This window comes from Pan paniscus, chromosome 4 (assembly GCF_029289425.2).
Source record: "Pan paniscus chromosome 4, NHGRI_mPanPan1-v2.0_pri, whole genome shotgun sequence".
NCBI lineage: Eukaryota > Metazoa > Chordata > Mammalia > Primates > Hominidae > Pan > Pan paniscus.
Window position 1 is genome coordinate 87521141 of NC_073253.2, and position 23943 is coordinate 87545083.

The 23943-nt window shown below is 34.9% G+C and overlaps 1 protein-coding gene across 2 annotated transcripts in view; it reads left to right on the forward strand.

Moving 5' to 3' along the window:
• CDH12 (cadherin 12) overlaps nucleotides 1-23943 on the forward strand; it is a 1103355-nt gene that overhangs the window by 18832 nt on the left and 1060580 nt on the right. The window lies entirely within an intron of this gene.

Below are 23943 nucleotides of genomic sequence, written 5' to 3' on the forward strand. Positions count from 1 at the left end.
AGCTTTTAAACTACACCTGTTTTAAAATCACAGTGAAAGAAAACATCGTTTTATAATAAATGTGCTCATTAAAATTAACATCCTTAAATACTACACACCTAGGAGAACTCTACTTGCAAACCTTTCTGTTGGTGTTGAGGTCAAATTAATTAAGTACATTAAATCTCTCTGCAAATATCCTGTCATTCTTTCCAGTCTCCTCTATAATTATTATAAATTAGTCAGTTATTTTATTTTCCCACTGTGCTCTTTGAAAATCAGCATTCTGGCTGTCAAATATAAGACATGAAAAAAGGCCATTTGACCCTGTTTCTCACTTTCCTAACTGGCACGGCAGAAGTGGTACTGATGCTGAACACTCACCTATTCCAGAGGAAAAGAGGTTTAGCTAATGAATGAAGAATTTTGCAATTATAAAGTGCAATAGACACAACAAAAACACTTTGTGTTCAGTTGTTGAAGGTCAAGGATTATTCACTAAAACATCTGATAGTCGTGCTGTCTAGTCTATCTCATGGGGAAACGGTGAGGGCAGAGTTAATGGAGGGTCATGTCCTTTGGTTCAAAACAAAGCTAAAGAGGACTGTTGCATGTCTTATATAGAGTAGTTATTTCTAAGGGAAGTTTATTTCCTCCTGGTGGCTTTGTTTGATTTAGAAAATAACCATGTGCTATAATGTTGGCTATTTGGTCAATTAAAAAGATTTTCCAAGACAGATGATGAAATTCTGGTATAATGTAATACATCTTGATTTAATCAAATGACCGTTACAATATTATACATTATGATTATTATTTTACAAAACTTGCCAATTATGTGCTCCTAAAAGAAAAGAATATATTCCGACAGAGAGCTTTTCAAATAATTAAAAACACTGAATAAACGAAGAAAAGAGACCATGACCTAGTTTTCCTGTGTTTTCTAAAATAACTCTATATTCCAAATATGTACAAACTCTTATTTTGCAAGTTCTTGATAGTTAAGTGAAAATATTTTGCTATGCAATTAGCAGTAAGGTACTCAATGTTTGTATCAATTATTTAGCAATGAAAAGATGTGTCTTTTTTAATTGTAATATGACTTTCACATCAACATTCTGCATAGTTTGCATTTTAAACCTTCTTGGTGATTTCACAAAACAGGTGGCTGTAAGGCATCTTCACTGAATCTCAACTATGTGGCCAGCACTGTGTTCTGGCCTGTAGAGACTATGATAAATACAGTTTTCTCCTTACTTTCTTTGTACTCTTCTCCAGCCAGTGAGCTAGCAGCACAGCACATTGTGATATTGTCAGAACATAGAAAAGATTCCAGATCTTTTTGTATTGATTCTATTGGTTACATTCCGTTTACTGTGGCATTAAGTCCATATTCTATCAAAAGTTAAAATGCATTTCAAACCACTAGATATCTACCTGGGGAAACCTTGAAAAGCAGTTATCTAAACTAAGGAAAAAAATTAGGCATGCAAAACTTAAATTCATCACTGGCTGTAGAGCACTTGCCTGGGGAATATATATTTTAAGACAAAATTTTGAATTTTGAAAATGAAATTTTTGCTGATTAAAAAGATGCTCATTTTAAAAATTTAAATAAAAACACCTGAATGCCGCTGAAGATGCACATCAGGTGTGAAAGGATAATTATCATTGATTTAGTAAGGACATTATTGGGCCTCTGAAGTGCAAGAGCAAAAATAATATTTGTATCAAAGATATTTGTTGGTGATTGAAATGTTTGCTCCTTCTCACAATTGTTCCTGGTCTCCCACAAAACCACCTACTTGTCAAAGACTGAAATAAATTACAGAGTGAAGGAAAGAAACAGTAATATTTTTTTAAAAATCTTCCCATATGAAAAATATATTTAGAATATCTGTGTTATAATTAGATTTAAACTTTTAAAATAGTTCTTTATCCTTATATATCTATTTCTTTCTGGCTTACTTCAGGGGTGTCTCTCATTGACACTTTGATAATAAACCTAATTCCCAGACCTCTCTGCGTATTTCACCCCATACATTTTCTCTGAGCAAAATCAACACTCTAATAATTTTAACAAGCGCTTATATTCAAAGTATTCCTGAATGGGCACCTAAAGCCGTGGCCAATTTCTTAAACTTCAGACTTTGCTGAGACAGAACAAACTTGTGCCACCGTTACTCCCATCCTCCCAATATTTACAGAAATATTGGCTAATGTTTTAAAATGTTTACTTTATGTAAGGTACTATACTAAGTACTTTAACATACATTATCACAGTTAATGCTCCAATAATCTTCCAAGCAACTACATTTTCCATTCTGTATATGAAGTTGCCAAGTCTCAAAAAAGTTTGATGTCAAGGTCACAAAACTAATTAAGTGGAATAGCTGAGTTAGAAGCCAGTTGTTTCTGATGCCAAAGCCCATCCTTTTAGATATGATTTATAACTTTTTTTATTTTTATTCTAGTCAGTAATAACATCTCCCATTCAGTCATGAAAATCTGTGACTTGGAAGTGGCTTTGACCTTTTCTTCTTCACCAGTACCTGCCGAATCAAGATTAGATAAGTTGAATTCTAAGTACCTTTCAAAGATATTTCTATTTACTATTATTTTATGTGGATTTAATTTTTTTTTTGAGGGGGGACAGAGTCTTGCTTTGTCACCCAGGCTGGAGTGCGGTGGTGCAATCTCGGCATACTGCAACCTCCGCCTCCCAGCTTCAAGCAGTTCTCTGCCTCAGCCTCCTGAGTAGCTTGGATTACAGGCGCCCGCCACCGCGACCAGCTAATTTTTTTTTGTATTTTTAGTCGAGACGGGGTTTCACCATCTTGGCCAGGCTGGTCTTGAACTCCTGACCTCGTGATCCACCAGCCTCGGGCTCCCAGTGTGCTGGGATTACAGGTGTGACCCACCGTATCCGGCTGGATTTAATTATTTTTACTGCCAAATTAGTGAGAGCCTAAACTTGTCTTCCTGGTTTTTGTTTTTATAATTTATATTTTGAAATATAGCTAATGTAATCTATCCAGGAGAAACTGGCCATATCCCTTCACTTGACATCCCTTCACTTGACTTTTCCAGGCTCATTTGAAATACACACACACACACACACACACACACACAGACACACACACACACACACAAACTCCAAAACCCCTACCTTCCTTTGTCTCTCCTATTTCATTTCTCAGAATCATCTCAATTCTCTTTCACTAGTTCACATTTATATTTGAATATTCTACTCAATCGTTTTCTTAGAAAACTTTTCTTGAGTTCTCCTCATCCTCCAAAAGTTTTTTCTTTATAGAAATATATATTTCTCTGCTTCCCCTTATTTCATATTATTCATTTTATTGATTTGTCTCTCTCTCAACTTAAACTATGAACATTTGAGAAAATCAGTAGGAACAGATTTATTCTTGAATCTCTCATCTTTTAATATTTGAATCTCAGAATATAGGATACAGTAGGCACTAAATTATGCCTAACCTGATCTAAGATAGGCTTCATAAATTATATAAAATAGCTGATTTAAGAAAAGTTATGTTGATATGGTTAATGAGGAGTTTATGTTGTTTCATTTTTTAGCATATTTATGTTTGTTATCAGTGTTTAATATTAATCATATGTATTATGTAATAATGATTCAGAAAATTATAGTGCACATACATTTAATAGAGAAGTGAATAATTTTCTTTCTCTCTAATGGAATATATTAAAATTAAGTTAATATAATAAAATAATTGGACTTAGATTTTAAAATCAAATTTGATGATGTTTTACATGAAATTCAATTCTAAAGGCAATTTGAAAAATGATACATTATCTCTTTCTAGGAATCAGAAAATAATTAGAAACAGAAAATATAGAAAGATGTATATATATGTACACACACAGAAGAAAACTATATAAAAAGGAGAGCACGTAACTATTTGATTTGAAAATAAGGGAGAACTTCAAAAGCAGAAAGTGCCTCCTTTTTCTAATTATATATATTAATTATAACAGATCATTAGGGGGAATATCATCATTTAAAAAATATCCAGATAACTCAAGTCAATACTCTGATTAGGGTTCATTCACAGTACAGGATAATATTCATGAACTATGCTGTAATGAAATTATTATTGGCATATATATACATGTATACATACATAAATTGCTAATTTTAGGGTTTTTATAAATATGTAAATATTAACCATGCTATTTTCATATACCTATTAGAAATACATTAAACAAAACTTTTCTTAAACAATTTAATTGTCTAATCCCATCTTTAGAATAGATGAAAATTTTGTCTTGTGATTCACATGATGGAAATTCATGTTTCACCTTTCTTACCATGAAATAGATTAATTAGCCAGGTTTATTAATCCTTTTGATGAGATCGCCTGAGGAAGACATTCATTTTATAGCAAAAGTAGGCTTTGATTTAACCTTTTAAAAAATCATTTAGCCTTTAGTAGTGATGTGTGATATAATGAAAATATTATATAACTAGTATCTGGTACATATGTTTTATGCTGACATAAATACAAAAGGAAAACCACTAACGTTAAAAAGCTGTGGTTTTTCAGGTTCATCTGTAAGTCACCTACTGTCATAATATTGCTGTATCATAGACCACCCACAACCAACTTTTATTCTCATGCTCATGTGTGTCTACCAGTTAACTGTGGTTCCACTGATGAAGAGTAGCCTTTGCTGGACAACTTTGTCTCAGGCTCTGGTCAGCAAGAGTAAGGTCATTGTCAATGTATTTATTCTGGGGATGCATAAGCGGCAATGACTACTTGGGGTAGAAGTATCTCATTGTGAGAACAGAAATAGAAAAGGTCCACGCCAAAGTGAATATGAGCATTTCACATGTCTGTTCTCTTCAAGGTTGCCAATATCACATTAGGCAAACAAGACACATAGGCAAGCCTCAGTTAAACTGTGGCACTCCTCCTATCAGTAGACCAAGACAAGACTGTGATTGTGTAATTTTCACACAATGGATGAAGTAACTGGGACCACTAATTCAATCCATCAAATCCTTTCAGTATCTTGTGTAGGTAATGTAAAATACAGCCACCTCAGATTTCTTATCTATAAAATATCGTGTATCTTAAGGGTGATAGAAATATTTGCAAGACATTGTAAAGTATATGAGATAGCATTTATAGAGTGTCAAAAAGTTTTGAGGTTGCATGACTCTGAAAAATATTAAACTGCAGATAGTTAACTAAGTTGTCCCAAGTCCTCCAGTTAGAATAAGACAGAAACATAATTTAAATCTACTCATGTCTGAATTAAAAATTTGTCATTTTCCTCACTATAGTATGCCTCCGTTTTTCCCCAATAACTCATCTATTATTAGAAGTTATTCTATGGAAAATGAATTATGAAATTGACCAAACTTCCTTCAGTTTATTCAATAATGAGAATCAAACTCCTTTTGAGGCTGCCACTTTGACCTTCAGAAAAATTGAAAATTATCTTTGTCTATCTTTTTTTGATATTCCTTATGTGAGCCCAGGAAAATATAGAAAATAATAACTTTTCCATTAGCATATGTGAGCAATCAATAAAATACCTGTTAAGTGAATGGAGATATGAATGAAAATATATATGTAAACATACAACTATCACGTTCACCATCCCTGACATCTTAATCAATGCTTTGAACAAGTCTTCATGTACATCATTCCTGTCATATTGCTCTGCCTAAAATTACCTGTATTTCTGTGTACTTGGAGAAGCCATTGATTTTCTAGCATGCACAGAATACAATGAGAATCATGATATCTATCCATGCAAGATATTATAATCCAAACAACTTGCTGTTGGGTCACATTAGTTTAATGATCACTATAAATATTTATTCCTTCAGCTGACTTTATTCTTAGGTGTTTTCCACCACATGCTGTTATTGGATTCAGTCACTGAGATCTGCTTTTCAATTTATTTCAGGTTGTTAACTATCCCTTCCTACTTCGTGTCAACCAGAAGTATGTATATAACCTTTAACTTGGATATATAGATTAGCATTTAAATAGAATATGGTCAATGGCAGATCCCAGTGACATTTTTAAAGTAATGCCTATCAAATTTTTTTATCCAAAACCAGCGTCATTTTGATAAGACCATTTGTTCAGTCTACAATTACCTAATTAAAAAATATGTTTCCCCAATATCTTTCCATTTTTTTGCTGATACATAACCTATACCCTGTAATGATATTATTTATAGACAATTCTTTATTCTCAGATTCACTGAACCATAAACCTTTTGATCCATTTAGGGTAACGGTTTGCACTTATTTCCACCTGCTGCCATGTAATTGTTGTATATTTTCTAATCAAATTATTTGCCCTTTTCATATGCTACAAGTTATTTCTGCCTCTGGCTCCCACAATGAAACCATATAATCCAAATGTGGTAGTCTTCTCCAGATTATAGGACTTTCTCAGTTCTATAAATGAGGAACTTTAGAACAAATGCCCATATTATTTTACTTTTTAAATAATTTTTATTAAGTATTTAGTAGACAAAAATGAGTGCTTGTTAACAATATGCTAAGCCCAATGAATAAGAACTCAAAGAAGAACAGAATAAAATTAGTACTATTAATTTTGAAGTACCCTGAGCACTCATTGCAGTTTCCATCCCTTCATTCCTGCTTTAAAGGCAGTTAATATTGTGAACTTTGAGGTTATCATTCTCTTATTTCTTTACAGTCATAAAAAATGTCTATTACCTTAACCAATATACTATTTCAGTTTTAAGTTCTTTGGATTTACATCAATGATTAATGCCATGTATACTATTCTGAGATGCACAAGTATAGTTAAGAAAGGCAAGATGTTGTCAACATGAAGAGCCTGGCCTCAGTGGGCAGACTACCTAGGTTTGACTCCTGGCTCCTGTATCTATCAGCAAATTATATAACTTGTTTTGTGCTCCAATGTGGTGCCCCAGTAGGGAGTCTTTGTGGGGGCTCCCACCCCCGTTTCCCTTCTTCAGTGCCCTAGCAGAGGTTCTCCATGAGGACCTCTTTACAGTCGTATAAATGTTTCTTTATAGTCTTAAAAATGTCTATTACCTTAACCAATATATTATTTAAGTTTTAAGTTATTTGGATTTACAACAAAGATTAATGCCAGGTGTACTATTATGCCTGGGCATCCTGACATTTTCACACATCTGAAATCTAGGCGGAGACCTCAAGTCTTGAATTCTGTGTACTCTCAGGCTAAACACCACATGGAAGACGCCATGCCTTAAGGCTTGCACCCTCAGGAGCCACAGCCCGAGCTCTACATTGGCCCATTTCAGCCATGGCTGGAGGGGCTGGGACTCAGAGCACCAAGTCCCTAGGCTGCACACACAGGGAGACCCTGGGCCCAGCCCAGGAAACCACTTTTTTTCTTAAACCTGTGGGCCTGTAACGGGAGGGGCTGCTGCAAAGGTCTCTTACATGTTCTGGAGACATTTTCCCCATTGTCTTGGGAATTGACATTCTGCTCCTCGTTACTTATGCAAATTTCTGCATCCAGCTTGAATTTCTCCTCAGAAAATGGGATTTTCTTTACTATTGCATTGTCAGGCTGCAAGTTTTCCAAACTTTTATGCTCTGCTTTCCTTATAAAACAGAATGCCTTTAACAGCACCCAAATCACCTCTTGAATGGTTTGCTGCTTAGAAATTTCTCCCTCCAGATACCCTAAATCATCTTTCTCAATCTCAAAGTTCGACAAATCTATGGGCAGGGGCAAAATGCCACCAGTCTCTTTGTTAAAACATGCAAAAGTCACCTTTGCTCCAGTTCCCAACAAGTTCTTCATCTCCATCTGAGACCACCTTAGCCTGGACCTTATTATTCACATCACTATCAGCATTTGTGTCAAAGCCTTTCAACAAGTCTCTAGGAAGTTCCAAACTCTCCCATATTTTCCTGTCTTCTTCTGAGCCCTCCAAACTGTTCCAATCTCTGTCTGTTACCCAGTTCCAAAGTCGCTTCCACATTTTTGTGTACCTTTTCAGCAGTGCCCTACTCTACTGGTACCAATTTACTGTATTTATCTATTTTCATGCTGCTGATAAAGACATGCCAGAAACTGGGCCATTTACAAAGGAAAGAGCTTTAATGGAGAAGTCACATTTCCACGTGGCTCAAAATCATGATGGAAGGCAAGGAGGAGCAAGTCACATCTTACATGAATGGTAGCAGGCAAAGAACGAGCTTGTGCAGGGCAACTCCCATTTTTAAAACCATCAGATCTCTTGAGGTCCATTCACTATCATAAAAACAGCACAGGAAAGACCCACCCCCATAATTCAATCATCTTCCACCATGTCTGTCCCACATAATTCCCATAATGAGAATTATGGCAGCTACAAGATAAGATTTGGGTGGGGACTCAGAGAGCCAAACCATATCACTTCCTGAGTTGACTATGTCCTCTAGTACACTGGCCAATGGAAATGGGATTACTTTGACTCTTGCTAGAACTTATATGCTTACTGGTTATTCCACTAATTCATCAATTAGTGAATGACATGTGTCCTAAAATATATATGCAGACTGACTAATTATCAGCATCTACACTGACTCAAGTTACCACAATTCTATTTCTAGGTATTTGCAAATTTCTACCTTCTGCCCTTTGCCACCAGTAATTGGTCTTTAACACAACTCCTAGTTTGATCTTCCCAATAGGAGAGTTGGGTCATATCACTACACAAGTCTGCTGAAAACTCTCCAGTGGCTTCACACTGCATTCTGAGTACAAGCCAATTGTGTACAGAGGACTTACAATGCTTTAGAACACTCTACATGATCTACCCTTGCCTGACTTTTTTCTCTGCCCTAGTTCCCTACTAATCTTCCCCTTAGTCATTGATCCATGTTTTTACTTACTCACTCACTTTTGGCCAAGCAGCCTTTGCTGTTTCTTAATCAAACCAGACAAACTCCCAATTCAGGGCTTTTGTGCTTTTTGCTATTTACTCTTCCAAGAACATATTTTTATCAGATATTTGCTTGGCTTACTCTAACTTTCTTCGGATCTTTATTTAAATATCATCTTCTCACTCAATAAGACTTACCTTGCTCACTCTACCATCCTATCTAAAATTGCAAGCCTAACCCACATTTACTAAATCTTTCCCAGACATTATTTAATGTATCTAATTTGTTGTCTCCTTTTTCTAAAAACTTATATATGTGTAAGTATATATATGTACATTTGTACAAATGTACACACACACACATACCCACACCAAAAAGGCAGAGGGTATTTTTTAATTTTGTTTCTTGCTATATTATCAGTGTCTAGAACTACACATGGCTCCTAGTAAACATTAATAACAGCTTTTGTGTGAATGAATTAAGAAATAAATGAATGGGTAAATGAATGTGTGATTGTAGAGATATCTCTATTTCTTTGTATAATTATTCTGTGACCCTTTTTGTCTTTGGTAATACAGTTTTTCTCACAAGCCTTTTTGAATTTATTAATGTCACAACAAATTATTTTGTTAGTATTTTCTTTTATATATAAATATATGTATCCTTTAACTTTCTATAGTTATATAAATTTTGGACAAACATATATATATATAAATTTTGGACACACATATATATTAATTTTGGATATGCATCTTGTAAACATAAACTAATGCTATTGTTGTTATGTTGTTTAAAATACAATCTGACAATCTTAGACTGTAACTGCTGACATATTTGAATTTGTTTCTCTATCTTATTTTGTCATTTTTATTTATTAAATATTTGCAAAGTTTATTCATGTCTACTTCTTTACTTTTTATTTATTTCTTTTAAGATAGATTTGGTTGCTGTACTTTAGAATTTTAAAAAATCCCTGACCATTTAATGCTTATGTTGGTAATTTATCCTGCACACTTATGAATGTCTAAAGACGTTCTATATGTTTATCCTCCTCCTGAGAAATACAAGGTTTTTAGACAACTTCACTACTGATCATATTGGATTTTTATTTATTTATATGTTATTTACATTTATAAAAACACTTTCACATGCTTACTCATTTGTATGTGTATGCTTTTCATATACAAATTTTGTGAGAAATTTCCCCCATATTTGCAAACTTATTTGTTAATAATTTTTTCTTGTATGTAAAATATTTCATCTGGATCATCCATTTTTCATCTTAAATATATGCTTGAGAATTATATTTGGGAGGGTTTGACAGTTACACATTCAGTTTCTGTGTGCTTGAAAATATCTTTGTTTCACCATTACTACTGGTAAAGAATATTTTTGCTTTGTATACAATCTTTAGTTGACCATTTTCTCTACATGAATTGAAAATATTAGTCCATTGTCTTCTAGTTTCCATTGATGCTATGATTAGTCAGATGTAAGTCTAATTACAATCTCTTTCAAAGGATATATTTATCTTCTTGGAGTTATTATCTCTGTATCATTATTATATGAATTTATTTGCATTGGTTTCCATTTATTTTGATTGAGATTTATGTCACCTTTGGGTTATTTGAGTTAGTATTTGTATTAATTTGTTCTCACACTGCTATAAAGAACTTCCTGAGACTGGGTAGTTTATAAAGAAAAGAGATTTAATTGACGCACAGTTCTGCAAGGCTGGGGAAGCATCAGAAAACTTACAATCATGGCAGAAAGGGAAGCAGGCATGTCTTACATGGCAAAGAGAGAGCAAAAAGCCCTGGGGAAACTGTCATTTATAAAACCATCAGATCTCCTGAGAACTCCCCCTACTATCATTAGAACAGCATGGGGGAAACTGCCCCCATGATCCAATCACCTCCTACCAGGTCCCTTTCTCAACACTTGGGGATTACAATTTGAGAAGAAATTTGGTTGGCGACACACAGCCTAACCATATCAGTATTTGTATTAGTATGTTTTCATGCGGCTAATGAAGACATACCCAAGACTGGGCAATTTACAAAGGAAAGATGTTTAATGAACTTACATTTCCAAATGGCTGGGGAGGCCTCACAATCATGATGCAGGAGCAAGTCAGGTCTTACATGAGTGGCAGCAGGCAAAGAGAGAGATTGTGCATGGCAACTCCCATTATTTTATTATTATTATTATACTTTAAGTTTTAGGGTAGATGTGCACAATGTGCAGTTTTGTTACATATGTATACATGTGCCATGATGGTGTGCTGCACCCATTAACTCGTCATTTAGCATTAGGTATATCTCCTAATGCTATCCCTCCCCCCTCCCCCCACCCCACAACAGTCCCCAGAGTGTGATGTTCCCCTTCCTGTGTCCAAGTGTTCTCATTGTTCAATTCCCACCTATGAGTGAGAACATGCGGTGTTTGGTTTTTTGTCCTTGCGAGAGTTTGCTGAGAATGATGGTTTCCAGTTTCATCCATGTCCCTACAAAGGACATGAACTCTTCATTTTTTATGGCTGCATAGTATTCCATGGTGTATATGTGCCACATTTTCTTAATCCAGTCTATCGTTGTTGGACATTTGGGTTGGTTCCAAGTCTTTGCTATTGTGAATAGTGCCGCAATAAACATACGTGTGCATGTATCTTTATAGCAGCATGATTTATAATTCTCTGGGTATATACCCAGTAATGGGATGGCTGGGTCAAATGGTATTTCCAGTTCTAGATCCCTGAGGAATGGCCACACTGACTTCCACAATGGTTGAACTACTTTACAGTCCCACAAACTGTGTAAAAGTGTTCCTATTTCTCCACATCCTCTCCAGCACCTGTTGTTTCCTGACTTTTTAATGATTGCCATTCTAACTGGTGTGAGATGGTATCTCATTGTGGTTTTGATTTGCATTTCTCTGATGGCCAGTGATGATGAGCATTTTTTCATGTGTTTTTTGGCTGCACAAATGTCTTCTTTTGAGAAGTGTCTGTTCATGTCCTTCGCCCACTTTTTGATGGGGTTGTTTGTTTTTTTCTTGTAAATTTGTTTGAATTCATTGTAGATTCTGGATATTAGCCCTTTGTCAGATGAGTAGGTTGCGAAAATTTTCTCCCATTCTGTAGGTTGCCTGTTCACTCTGATGGTAGTTTCTTTTGCCATGCAGAAGCTCTTTAGTTTAGTTAGATCCCATTTGTCAATTTTGGCTTTTGGTGCCATTGCTATTGGTGTTTTAGACATGAAGTCCTTGCCCATGCCTATGTCCTGAATGGTAATGCCTAGGTTTTCTTCTAGGGTTTTTATGGTTTTAGGTCTAACATTTAAGTCTTTAATCCATCTTGAATTAATTTTTATATAAGGTGTAAGGAAGGGATCCAGTTTCAGCTTTCTACATATGGCTAGCCAGTTTTCCCAGTACCATTTATTAAATAGGGAATCCTTTCCCCATTGCTTGTTTTTGTCAGGTTTGTCAAAGATCCGATGGTTGTAGATATGCAGCATTATTTCTGAGGGCTCTGTTCTGTTCCATTGATCTATATCTCTGTTTTGGTACCAGTACCATGCTGTTTTGGTTACTGTAGCCTTGTAGTATAGTTTCAAGTCAGGTAGCATGATGCCTCCAGCTTTGTTCTTTTGGCTTAGGATTGACTTGGCAATGCGGGCTCTTTTTTGGTTCCATATGAACTTTAAAGTAGTTTTTTTCAATTCTGTGAAGAAAGTCCTTGGTAGCTTGATGGGGATGGCATTGAATCTATAAATTACCTTGGGCAGTATGGCCATTTTCATGATATTGATTCTTCCTACTCATGAGCATGGAATGTTCTTCCATTTGTTTGTATCCTCTTTTATTTCATTGAGCAGTGGTTTGTAGTTCTCCTTGAAGAGGTCCTTCACATCCCTTGTAAGTTGGATTCCTAGGTAATTTATTGTCTTTGAAGCAATTGTGAATGGGAGTTCACTCATGATTTGGCTCTCTGTTTGTCTGTTATTGGTGTATAAGAATGCTTGTGATTTTTGTATATTGATTTTGTATCCTGAGACTTTGCTGAAGTTGCTTATTGGCTTAAGATTTTGGGCTGAGACAATGGGGTTTTCTAGATATACAATCATGTCATCTGCAAACAGGGACAATTTGACTTCCTCTTTTCCTAACTGAATACCCTTTATTTCTTTCTCCTGCCTGATTGCCCTGGCCAGAACTTCCAACACTATGTTGAATAGGAGTGGTGAGAGAGGGCATCCCTGTCTTGTGCCGGTTTTCAAACGGAATGCTTCCAGTTTTTGCCCATTCAGTATGATATTAGCTGTGGGTTTGTCATAGATAGCTCTTATTGTTTTGAGATACGTCCCATCAATACCTAATTTATTGAGAGTTTTTAGCATGAAGGGTTGTTGAATTTTGTCAAAGGCCTTTTCTGCATGTATTGAGATAATCATGTGGTTTTTGTCTTTGGTTCTGTTTATATGCTGGATTACATTTATTGATTTTCGTATGTTGAACCAGCCTTGCATCCCAGGGATGAAGCCCATTTGATCATGGTGGATAAGCTTTTTGATGTGCTGCTGGATTCGGTTTGCCAGTATTTTATTGAGGATTTTTGCATCAATGTTCCTCAAGGATATTGGTCTAAAATTCTCTTTTTTGGTTGTGTCTCTGGCAGGCTTTGGTATCAGGATGATGCTGGCCTCATAAAATGAGTTAGGGAGGATTCCCTCTTTTTCTATTGATTGGAATAGTTTCAGAAGGAATGGTACCAGCTCCTCCTTGTACCTCTGGTAGAATTCAGCTGTGAATCCATCTGGTCCTGGACTTTTTTTGGTTGGTAAGTTATTGATTATTGCCACAATTTCAGAGCCTGTTATTGGTCTATTCAGGGATTCAACTTCTTCCTGGTTTATTCTTGGGAGGGTGTATGTGTCGAGGAATTTATCCATTTCTTCTAGATTTTCTAGTTTATTTGCATAGAGGTGTTTGTAGTATTCTCTGATGGTAGTTTGTATTTCTGTGGGATCGGTGGTGATATCCCCTTTATCATTTTTTATTGCGTCTATTTGATTCTCTCTCTTTTCTTCTTTATTAGTCTTGCTAGCAGTCTATCGATTTTGTTGATCTTTTAAAAAAACCAGCTCCCATTTTTAAAACCATCAGATCTCATGAGATTTATTCACTATCATGAGAACAGTACAGGAAAGACCAGCCCCCATGATTCAGTCACCTCCCACTGGTTCCCTCCCACAACACATGAGAACTCACGATGAGATCCGGTTGGGGACAAAACCAAACCATATCGGTATTGTTTATGATTTCTGAAAAATTAAGACACTACTTTTCAAATATTGTCTCTGCCTGTGTTTTTTTATTCCCATTAATTTCTGGAACTCCAATTATTTTTAACCTGTCTTTTTCATTTTTAATTTTTTGGTCTTACTGTGAAGCATTGGATATAATTTAGTAATTTTTTTAATGAAATTTCTGTTCAGCTATGTATGAATTGCTATTAAACCCACTGCCTTTTAGGTTTCAATGTATATGTATATATATGTGTATATATATATATATATATATACACACACACACACATACATACACATCTCTATATAAATATATATTTAAATATCTAGATATCTTATATCTGGATATAAATATATATATTTAAATATCTGGATATCTTCTATCTGGATATAAATATATATTTAAGTATCTGAATATCTTAATTTTATTTTGATTTTCTGTTTTTTCTATGACCATTTATTCTGATTTTGAGTTCATTTTTATATTTTTAAACATTAAGCATGTATTTTGTATTGTGTTTGATAATTTCACATTTGTTACATGTCTTATTCTCTTGTGCTAGCTCACTTATGCTCATTTATTTTCTGATGTGGGTGTATATGTATTTCTGATATTTTTATCTATGATCTTGTATATCTTTCAACATTAAATGTATGATTTTTCTTAGATTTGTGTTTGCATAGCTTTTTTCCAAAGGAAATTTGCATTTCCTTTCTGGATGTCTAATGGAAGTTGTAGCCCAGAATATTTTAAATAAATTCTTAATTGTTGATTTTTTGAGTTGCCCACTTTAGGTAGAAATATATATGAAGGGTGCCCTTGTTTACCTATTTAAGAGATATTTCTTTTTCTTTTTTTAAAATTTTTAACTTAGCTTCATGTCTCAAGACACTATTCACTGCTAAGTCCCAAGTATTGAGTTAATTTGCGTTTTCTCTGTTGTAAAAATGGCATGCCTCTCAGACTTTTCATCTTCAGCAGGATCACTTTGTCACCTGTTCCTTTAGTCCTATGACAATGAAAAACAGACTTAAGTTTACCTGCGTCAGCGATAGCAGCAGGGAGAATGCTAATTCGATTTTATGCTTACATACCACATAGTTACTGGCCTTTGGTTCTTTAACTTTTTCTCCAACACACTGATTCATTTTTCAGATTTTTTAATCAAAAATTTTAAATTTATTTTTATTAAGTGGGTCAGTCACGGTTCCTGAACTACCATACTACAAAAATAGATGATAAACAATTACCTTGAAACCAAACTCTTCTCTCACAAAACACATATTATTTACGTCCAGTTGACAGAGTATGCATACACACAAAACACATATTATTTACATCCAGTTGACAGAGTATGCATACATAACTACTGAAACTAAATAACTAGCAATATGTTAGCTCTTTGAAGCAACCAATGGATTTCCTTTTCTAGGCATATTTCAGAAACAGCCCCAAGGTACTTTGAAACCTCACTCACCTATTGCCTGTGATTACGTCTCTGGTGACAGAAAGATATACTTACTTGGTCAGCCTTGCTTAATCTCTCTCCAACTATTAAAATTATTGACATGCTTAATTGGGTTGTAAGTTAAAGTATGACATACTTAAGCAGAATCATTGTTTTAAATATTTAGATTTTTAAGCATCCTTTATGTCAAATGATGTCATTGCTCGTCCCTCTTCATGCCACCATCTTGAAGAATAAGCAAACAGACTATAACATCCACACAAAAACACATGCATACATATAAAACCTAGGGAAAATAAGCACACTGTTTTATAATAAAATTTCTTGGAGGCAAGTGAAAGGGATAGAGGAAGATGAGAATGAATGAATGGCAGAGATAGTGGGTGGAGGGAAAGCTGTGATGTATAATACACCATGTGAAACAAATGAAATCATTTGGTAGGGAAAAGCATGATAGAGCAAAATCTGACTGAAAAGTAGAGCTGTCTAGGATGTGAGATAATGAGGAAGAGATGCCAGGTCTGGACTTTGTAGTGTCTTGTATGGCTTCCTTTGCAGTGTGTACTTAAAGCCTCACCAAGACAGCAGTGACTACTCTATTTGAAAATCAACCATGTTGGACAGGACGAACTGGTATTTGCAGAAGGCCCTTGATTCTGGTCTGGCTTCCTGATCTTTACAAGGCATTGTTGAATGTATGCCATGCTTTGCTGCAGTTTGATTTTTATATTCTATTTTTAAGTACGACCCACACACTACACAACCCTTCCACTTTCTATTCTCCAATACTTTTCACTTTTCATGGTCCACAAAATCTATTTTAGGGTTTACTTGGAATATAACTAACGGCATGCCTAAAATAAAATTAAGATGAACAATCCAAAAATTTGAGAATACCAAATTTATACTTTACAATTCTTCTTTGAAAGAAAAAGAGTTGTATTGCCAGTATTGCCTCCCTACAGAATGCATTGGGGATTCTTAAAGGCATCAAGCCATTTACTTTTAACAGCTCTTGCCTATTAGTCAAATAATTATTGGCCTGAATAGAAATAAGGAATTATATTGAAATTATGATGCATAGTTTTTCTGTTCTTCCCAATGAACAAATTTAAAAGTCAAGATTGGATAGATTTTTGAATAGAGTCAAAGATAAATCAGCCAAGTAATTAAATCAATATAACTCAGTATAGAAATTAAATGAATATGTGTATAACTATAATTATCAGTTATAAATACACAATTATATATAACAAACTACATTAAAATTTAACTGGCAATCATTTGCAATCTATATTTTTATAATCAACAGATGTTTTAATTACCTTTTCATGTAATTTAAATATTTGTAAGTCAAATTATTGAAATTTTTAGTTTGATGCTATCAGTGTCTCTGATGAATTTGAAGAAAATATATGATCTTTCAAATAATATCATTTTTAAACAATTTTAAGTAGTAAATAATGTGAGAAACATAATTTTTTACTAAAGTACATTCATGATTCTGACAAATTTTCTACATTGTATATCTTAATGACTAAAACCACACTTTGAATAATTTGATGATTAGATACGGAAAGTGAGACAAAAGGAGCTTCATTATATAATACATTTCTAATATGAATAAAATACATTTGGAACCTGAACAGAAATATTACGACTAGTAATAGCATTTTCGTTATCTAGAGATCACCCTAAGGAGAGGCTATTGAGAGATAGAGGGAGATCAATTTAGATGTGAGTTAGAAAATTTTAATTTGAAAAGTGTGCTGTTCTAAGTAGTAATGTTGAGAAGACAGAAGAAAATAAATGATTCAATTTGTTATGGAAGGGTTTTCCTCAGGAATCACCAATCATATCTACTTCTTTCCTATGTATGTGGCAAATACATAAAGATATGCTGGTTTTTTATATGAGTTTGCTGCTGTTAGAGAAAATCCTCTACCCAAATATCAGTGGATAGACACAGAGAAATTTACCTCCCACTGACTTAAAGTGTGGGTTAGATTGGACCAAATGAGTTCATTCTGGGACTCAGGCTAATAATGAAGGCTCTGCCATAGCTGTATTAGCTAAAATGTTCCCAATTCGTTGTCATGGGTCATACCTAATCAATGCTAAAAGTGGTTGGAAACTTAATATGTTAAATTATCTTTTTTTGCAGGGCAGCAAGTAAATGGTTTTACTCAATAGTTGCTAAATTGGCTTAGTCATCCAAGAAAAGTAGATACTTTCCTCTATGGTTCATGTCAAGACTGAAAAATTGATCTTTACTGGGATGCTTGCTGAAATATTCCCATTTGCCTTTTCAGTCTCATTGATTAGGCAAGCTCTCTGCATTGAAGAAATCTAGCTAGATATATTATAGAGATGCAGAAAGAAATTTGGCAGTCTAGTAAGAAATAGACCTGTAAGCTTTATGGACTAGCCCTTGGTTTGAATCTGTCAGGATTCCTCTGGAAAGTTGATTAACTTCCAGTGCCTCAATTCTTTCTTCTGTTCATTGGTGATAATAACAGAACCACTTTTCACAAAGAAGTAAAAATCAACCTCGTTCAAGTTTTATAATTTAAGCAAATTTTCAAATAAGGAAATAGCTTTCAAGTAATATTAGTAAGAGAGGAAAAAAGTTTACTTGCTGAAGCTTGGCCCCGAAAATAAAGCTGATTTTATGCTATACAAATTCTGGTTCTGGTAAGAACCAAGTAAAATCGCTGAATTCATAATAGTGGTATTGCCATTGCCCTTTCTGCCCTAAGCTCTAGCCACACAGTACTTTCTTCAAGTCTTTTAACACATTTCACAATTTGCCTTCTTTTTTTTCAAACCTAGAACATAATTAGTTTTTCTTCTAATGCTATAACCCACTTAATTTCTTCTTTCTCTTTCAAGTAGCAGTTTACATGTATTTTCCCCTTAGAGGCTGTCTTTCACCAGTAGTATGTTTTCATGTTTTTTTATTTTTATTTTTTATTTATTTATTTATTTATTTTTGAGACGGAGTCTCCTTCTGTCACCCAAACTGGAGTGCAGCAGCATGATCTCAGCTCACTGCAAACTGCATCTCCCAGGTTCAAGCGACTCTCCTTACTCAGTCTCCTGAGTAGCAGGGACTACAGGTGCCCACCACCATGCCCGGCTAATTTTTGTATTTTTAGTAGAGATGGGGTTTCACCATGTTGGCCAGGCTAGTCTCGAACTCCTGACTTCAGGTTATCCGCCCCCCTCAGCCTCCCAAAGTGCTGGATTACAGGTGTGAGCCACCGTGCCCAGTCCATGTATTCTATTTCTATAGATCTCTCCATTTCCACTTTTCTAATATGCATTATTCTTCATTGCCATTACTTGTTGAAATTTGTATCTCCTTTCTCTACTGTAGTCTACATAAAGGGAGAGATTTCATAAGTAATGTTCATTGTTACATCTCTACTTTCCATGCCTCTTGGGTAATAGATACGAGTATAGGAGAGCATCAAAAGAAAGAATAATCCACTTAACTTCTACTGTACAAAATATGCCCAAATTCAACCATATGCATTACATTTTTTTTTCTTTGTGCAACCTGCTTCACTTGTGGTGAGTTACATCTTGGCCCCTCTTTGCTGAACAAGAGTTGCATGTGATCATCGCCAACTAATTCCAGGATCTAATACCCATCTTTCTTGGGATGGCTTTTATTTTCTCCTTCCTAGGCAAAAGTTGAACCCTCTCTTCTATGCCAGAAACACTGGGTGCACAGTTAATATTTTCGGACAAGCTTGACATTTCTAATATTTTATTTCTTCATCTTTTTATTTTCTCTTCTGAAGCTATCTGAAAGAAGATTATGTACAATTTGTCAAAGTTTTCGTGTTACTTATAGTTAAGAAAAAACTCCTTTTTAACAAATACCACTCATTTATACATACTCTTTATTTTACTTAAATATTTCAATGATCTATTAATCATTGTGCATGGTATGTTTTAAAATTAGACTTATCAAATTACATATGACATCTCTGTAGTTACACCAAGTGAAAAAATATCTGAAAACAGTTAATAGCTATGTTCCGAAAACATATTAATAAGCACAATAGATGAAGAAATGGCTGAACATAATTATGCTTAGCTACAAATACAACTAAAAATTAACTTCAGAGCTTTTTTTCAGATTGTATTCACCCTAAGTTATTCTTTAAGAATAGCTTGATTTTACATCTATTGAAATATAAAATTATTTTCTAAATAATAGATCAATGAATTAGGACATGTGCGTGGCATTTATGAATTGTCCTATTAATGTCAAAGCAGAGATATCCATTCAAAGCAGAGGATTCATCAAGCTGATGAATCTTTGTGTAATGTTTTTATCCTTGTTCCTACAATGATTGAAATAGCAAGCACAAAAAATTTTTGTCTATTTAATATGTAGTTGTTATAAAAATTTTATTTTAGTTTCAAATTATCTTGGTGAGGCAGGCAAGACATTTAAATATGTGACTAAAACATATGTTTATTTTTGTCATTTCAAGTTGACTGATGGGGAAATCTCTGGTTTGATTCCCATCTGGTACTTTCTGTGGGCCAAGCATTTATAATATTTAATGTACTTAGATTATGTAAGAAAAGAAAATGTCTTCATTTCCAGATATACTTTATTTTCAATGACTAAATCAACAAATACTCAAGTATTCCTCTTTATCTCTGCAAACAGTTTAATGTGAAAAAATAGACTTTTGCCAAACATATAATTTAGGAAAATGAGATTCTGAGATTGTCATTATTGCCTATTTTCCCTTAGCAGTGTTACCATGGACTTAGCATGTTAAAAAAATACAAAGTTATTGCCTCACAGTTTCTGTGGGTCAGGAGTCAGGGCATGACATAGCTGGGTCCTTTGCTGCAGAGTGTCAGAAAGCTGCAATCAAGATATTGGTGACAGCTTCATTTTCATCTGAGGCTCGACCGGGGAAGATTCCAATTCTAAGTTCACGATGTGGTTAGCATCATTCATTTCCTTGTGGGCTCTTTGGTTTAGGGCCTTAGTTGTCTTGCAGTTGAGCAGTTGCCTAGAGTCTGCCCTCAGGTTCCTGCCATGTGAGCCACCCCGAGATGACTTTTAGCTTCCTAAAGGCCAACAGGGGAGAGTAAATCTCCTCAGAAATATTGTTTACAATTGTATGTGACATTATCACAGAAATGACATCCCATCACCTTCACTGTACTATATCTAAAGCAAAATCCTTACTCTGCCCTCACTCAAAGAGAGGGGATCACCAAAGGTGTGGAAACCAGGATGTGAGATCATGGAGCATGGTAGTATTTTTTCACCACAGAGATGAAAAAGTAAGTTTTCATGGTGATAAAATGAGAAGAAAGAAAAACTTTTCATAGCACAGGTTCTAAATGATAGGTAGGGTATTTCAAGATACAGCACTTATTATTAAACTTTAGTAAACCTGCAACTCTTTCAAAACACTTGCACTTCACCTCCTGGCCATAATTAAAATTTGGAATCTGTCCAAGATACTACACCTCTAGTTGTCCTTCATAATATAGGCTAATAATTGTCCCAGATCTCCCAGATCATAGAATCAAGAGGTTTTATTTACATCCTAGTAGCCGTATTTAATCATTTATAATCTTATACAAATTTTTTTTCAGTAGGTCGTGAGATCTTTTTCTTCAACCTGAATTTGAAAGCTGGACCTACTCCTGAATTTATAAAGAAATGTGGCTCCTGAATCGTTGTCTTACTTGCTATTCCTAAACCAGTTCCCAGCTAGGTCAGTTCAGAAACCTTGATGGTAACCCCTTCTGCAAGTCTCCTTGATCTCAGCGATCATTTCTTCACCTCCTCCTCAGTCCTCCAACCTCCTCAACTGCACACATTTCCTGAATACCAGTGGTCATCTTTGCTGTATTTCCCTCCATTGCCTCTAGTCACAAATCATTTTTTGACTTCACCTTCTACTACACTCTCTTTGAAATAATGACATCTAAATCTGACTCACATAGGAACTGTAGTCAAATACTACAAAGTTTAACCAGTTTAGGTTTTTCTTTTCGCCAGACCCTTATGAGCCTGTTCTTCAGCTTACTTGAGACCTCCAGTTCTTTGAATCCTTGCTGCACTTTTCCCACACCCCCAAACATGAGGTTTTAGTTGGAGAATATACACAGATTTCTAAGACCTACTTTTTTCCTTGTCAGACTCAGACACTGTCACCTATTGTCAGGGCCAGCTTCACAGGTTTGCAATCTGTAAACTTATGTAAGGCCTCACCCTCAAAAGGGACCCTGTACTTGGCTTAATGCTCTGCTATCCCATCTAGAATTCTTTATTGTCTCACCTTGGAATTTGTGTTTTATAAATGATAACTAATGGGACAGTAGAGCATATGTGTTTGCAGAGGAGATGGACAGGGTGGTAGTGCACAGCTGTGTGGGCTCAGACTTAATGATCAAGTATTATGCCTTCCCTCAAAAAATATATATTCCCATCTAATTCTTATACTTAATCTTTATACTAGCACCTGTAATCCCAGCACTTTGGAAGGCTGAGCGGGGAGCCTCAGCTTTTAAGTATAATCCCTATACTTGAAAGCACCTAAAACATACAATTTACAGAGGATAGAATACATTTTCATGATTTCATAATCTTATATGTCCAATTCCACAGTTAAGCTCATCATTATCCTGATGAAAGCTGAGTCTACCTGAGATTCAGATTCCTTTAAAACCCAGCCCAATAAAAACAGGAGGTTGGCATAGATGTTTTTTATTTGCCCCTAAAGAGCCAGTCTCCACTTTTCTCTGCCATGTTATTTCAGAAGGTCGACCTCTATGAACACCCTAGCTGTCTTCTCTAACTTCGATCTTTTCATTGAATATGGTCAGGGGGAGGCCTGACAATAGGTATGGAGTTTTCCTTTCTGTGATCCCTTCTGTAGAAGTCATTGGTCTTATTCAAGTAGCCACTTCATAATTTCCCTCTTCTGAGTTTTAGCCATTTCTCTCTCCTCTTATCCCTTTCAGAAAGTTTACACAATCCTCCTTTTACTAGCCCCAGGATCCTGCACTACCTGATGTAATTCGTTACCCAATCCCCATGCCTTAGTAAAATAGTTCCTTTTAAAATAAACATTTCTCAAACGATTCATAAAATACAGTGAAAACATTTTCCTTTGTTAAGCCATCCCTGACATCCTTCATCTCTATCAGGTAGGAGTAACCACTCACATCTTTGCTTCAATTGAGTTCCTCACACATGCCTCTATTTTATCACTGGGCAAATCACTGTAACACACCTGTAGGAAAACAAGGGTGGTATGACTATCAGTCTCTCAGCTCACAAAGAAACTTCCGCCACTGAATATCATCTAATCTGCTTAGGGGCCTAGGTTCTCTCTTTCTGCTCACAATCCCCATACAGGGCATCTGTGGCCTATGATATTGTCTAAGATGGGATTTGCAAATGATCAAGAATAGTGAATAGAAGATTAACTGCTGTGAAATCCCAAGACTATTGCCCTCGCTTTCCTCTTCTCTATATCCAGATGATCTCTCCTCTCTCCCAGTTTTCATACTTTATGACTGTCCATCCAAATATATATGTGTGTGTGTGTATATATATGTATATTTGGAAGTATATATGTGTATATATGTATATGTATATATCGATATATACATATACATGTGTATATATGTATATATCGATATATACATATACATATATACACATGTATATGTATATATCGATATATACATATACATATATACACATGTATATGTATATATCGATATATACATATACATGTGTATATATGTATATGTATATATCGATATATACATATACATGTGTATATATGTATATGTATATATCGATATATACATATACATGTGTATATATGTATATATCGATATATACATATACATGTGTATATATGTATGTATAGATACGTATATATGTGTATGTATGTATATATGTATGTACATATGTATATATGTGTATGTATATATGTGTACGTATGTACATATGTATATATGTGTATGCATATATGTGTATGTACGTACATATGTATGTATATATGTAAGTATATATGTATATATATGTAAGTATATATGTATATATATGTAAGTATATATGTGTATACACACACACACACACACATATTTGTTTGTTTTTGTTTTTTGAGAGAAGGTCTTACTCTGTTGCCCAGGCTGGAATACAGAGTACGATCATAGCCCACTGCACTCTCAAACTTCTGGGCTCAAGTGATCCTCTGCTTCAGCCTTCTGA